This window comes from Sminthopsis crassicaudata, chromosome 2 (assembly GCF_048593235.1).
Source record: "Sminthopsis crassicaudata isolate SCR6 chromosome 2, ASM4859323v1, whole genome shotgun sequence".
NCBI lineage: Eukaryota > Metazoa > Chordata > Mammalia > Dasyuromorphia > Dasyuridae > Sminthopsis > Sminthopsis crassicaudata.
In genome coordinates, this window is record NC_133618.1 from 242,812,916 (window position 1) to 242,816,456 (window position 3,541).

General features: G+C 32.0%; 1 pseudogene; it reads left to right on the top strand.

Annotated features, from left to right (window-relative positions):
• The first annotated feature begins 1,136 nt into the window (after positions 1–1,136).
• On the top strand, positions 1,137–1,430 carry LOC141553377 (transcription and mRNA export factor ENY2-like; annotated as a pseudogene).
• Positions 1,431–3,541: the final 2,111 nt, after the last annotated feature.

Genomic DNA, 3,541 nt, shown 5'->3' on the forward strand with positions numbered 1-3,541 from the left:
AACTGACCAAAGAAATACTGTACAATTGGGCTCTAGAGCAAGACACTGAAAAATGGCTGTTACATAAAAAAAAGTAAAAGGAATCAACAAAACCTTTAAATAGCAGGGCAGGAAGTGTTACTGAATAGTAGTTGAAAAAGCATTGGACAAAAGACTTGAGTGTTTTTTTTTCCTTTTAATTACATCTCATCTTTAAAATAGGGATAATAATACACCACTATAATGACTAAATACAATAACAACTTATATTTTCAATGCTTTCAAATGTACAAAATATTTTCCTAAACTTAATTTAACAAATATTTATTTACTTCTTAACACCTAGTGAGATAGATAGTTCCAGTTATCATTAACATTTTTCAAGTAAACAAATGATGGCTGAGAGCCACATAATTAGTAAAGAATAGAATTGGCACTCAAATGGAAGAATTCTGACTCCAAGTTCAATTCTTTCCACTACACCATTAAAATGATTGTGGAAACACTTTGTGATCATAAAGTTCTACAAATGCATAAAATACAATCAAAACAAACCATTGTTTCATTGGTGGTTCCTAGAGTTCCCATAGAGGAAGTTCCCTCTAAATCAACTGTTTTACAATTTATAACTTTACAGAGCTGCCTGGGGCATTGAGAGTTTAAGTGAGTATCCTGTAATGAGCCAGAATTCTGGAGAAAGGTGTTAACTCTGGGGAATTGATAAGACAATGGTTATCTAGTTTAGCATGGTGATTAATAATTCTTTAGTTCAGTACATATACTTAATATCGTTCTACAAGATTGACACCTATTCTATAAGATTCACACCTATGATGATGTAATTATAATAGAGTATATAAGCTGGGACAAACTTACCCAGAGACATTCATTCCATCTCCCACCACCATGGAGGATTAGGACAGACTCAGAGAAGACAAAAAGACGGGAGGCTGGAGCACAAACTCTTGGACTGAGACAGACTTCAAGACAGAGACTATCGTGGTGGTCCCACTGCTTCCTCCACAGGAACCAAGACACATTCCAGAGGACCTCCAGAAAGTTAGCGCAGACCCCAGGCAAGGAGACAAGATTGCGAAGGAGACTATATAACACCTGGCTATTTTCATGGTGATTACTCTGCTTAAACTAAAATTAACAAAATGAACAAAGATGCACAGATGAGAGCAGCTATTAACCAGAAATTGATAGAAATTGGTGAAATAGAACAACTTAAAGAGTTGCTAAGAGCTAAATTAATGGAATGTGGTTGGAAGGATCAATTAAAAGCTCATTGTAAAGATTTGATTAAAGAAAAATGATTAGAACACATTACTGTTGATGACTTGGTAACAGAGATAACTCCGCAAGGCATTGCACTTGTACCTGACAGTGTGAAGAAGGAACTTTTACAAAGAATAAGAACTTTCCTTTCTCAGCATGCCAGTCTTTAAAATACGCTAATCATCACCGCCAGGTACTATGATTTCTCTGATGCATTAAAAAAAGACCTACCATACATTTGGAGTACATTTTCTAAGTTAGTCCTTTTTTTGTATGATAAATTTTATGTGTTTTGGTAATAATCTTTGTGTTGTATTGATTTTTTTCTTGAAGATTATTAATCAAAACAAAATGTAAATGTTTGAAAATTACATGTTTCTACTGTATTATTCTATGTCCTCTATTTTCAACTTTTAACATTGACTATAAATGTTATCATCTTTCTCCAGAATTCTGGCTCATTACAGTGTTCCAATTCAAGTAGCCAATTTGGGCTCCAAGACAATCTCTTTATCCTGCAGGGGTGAAGGAGAAAGGGAAAGTGAAAGAAATAAACATTTATTTTATTCCTACAATATGCCAGGGACTACCCTAAGAGCCTTTTAAAATTATTATTTCATTTGATGAAATAATGAAATAAATATCCAATATGTCACAGTCTCTCTCAAGTCTGGACCAATAATAAACTGAGAAAATAATCACTTCAAATTGCTGCTACAAAATCAACAGCATTTCTATATAATACCAAAAGAAGCAATGATAAAAAGGGAATTTTGTGGTTGTTTAGTCATTTCATTCATGTTTGACTCTTTGTGACCTCATTTGGAGTTTTCCTAGCAAAGATACTGGAGTGCTTTGCCCTTTCCTTCTTCAGCTCATTTTGCAGAAAAAGAAACTGAAGCAGAGTGAAGTGACTTGTCCAGGATCATATAGCTAGTGTCTGAAGTAGAATTCGAACTCAAGTCTTCTTGAATCCAGGCCTGAGCTCCATTGCACCATCTAGCTGGCCATAGAAAGGAAAACTCCATTCCAAATAACTACAAAATGTATAAAATATCTGAGGTTCAGCCTCCCAAAGTGCAGAAAAATAGGTTCAATTACAAAGTGTTCCTTAAAGAAATAAAGAACAATTTAAATAGCTTGAGGTACATTCAATGCTCAAGGATAGAACAAGCTGAAAGAATAAAAAATGACAATACTACCAAAGCTAATTTATATTTTTAAAACTATACCAATCAAATTACTTTTACAAGTAAAGGGATTACTTTAGAAAAACCCTGATAAAATAATAATATTCATTGAGGGGGGGAATGAAAGATCTAGACTATCAGGAGAAATTATTAAAACAAGTAAGAATGAAGAAGAAATAATACTTCTAGACTTCGAATTATATCATAATTAGAGCAACAATCATTCAAATCATCTAGTATTAGTTAAAAAATAGAAGAATGAAATCGATTAGACAAGAGGGAATTGGAAACAATGGAATTCAGTAATGCAATATTTGATAAAGTGAAAAACACCAATTACTAAGAAAAATATCCCTATTGGTTTAAAAAAAAAAAATGCTGGGAAACCTGGAAATAAGTCTAGCAGAAAATTAGTCTTGGACCAAAATCTTATATCACACTCTACAACACATTCTAAATGGTACCTTAATATTAAAGCATATACTAAATAATAATAATAATAATAAATGAAGAGCTCTCATAGTTATGGATAAGAGATGTACTTTTTTTTTTGCTGAAGCAATGGGGTTAAGTGACTTGTCCAGGGTCACACAGCTAGGAAGTATTAAGTGTCTGAGATATATTTTTGATCAAACTATAGATAGAGGCAATTACAAAAGAAAAATAGATAACTTTTATTATATGACATTGAAATGCTTTTGTACAAACAAAATTAATACACCTAGGATAAAAAGGGAAACAAAGTGGGAAAAAAATCTTTGTATTGAAGCAGCTAGGTGGGGCAGTGGATAGAGCACCAGCCCTGAAGTCAGGAGGATATGAGTTCAAATGTGATCTCAGACACTTAATATACTTCCTAGCTGTAAAAATAAATAAATAAATAAATCTTTGTATCAATTTCTTTGATAAGGGTATAATATCCAAAATATATAAATTTTATATTTCTATATATAGATATATAGATCTAAAAATATATCTATATAGATATATATAGAAATATACCTATATAGAATAAATATATAGAAATAGCTTTCTAGTCAGCTATTTTTCTATTCTACATCATTAATAGTCATTTTCTAATAGTAATTGTT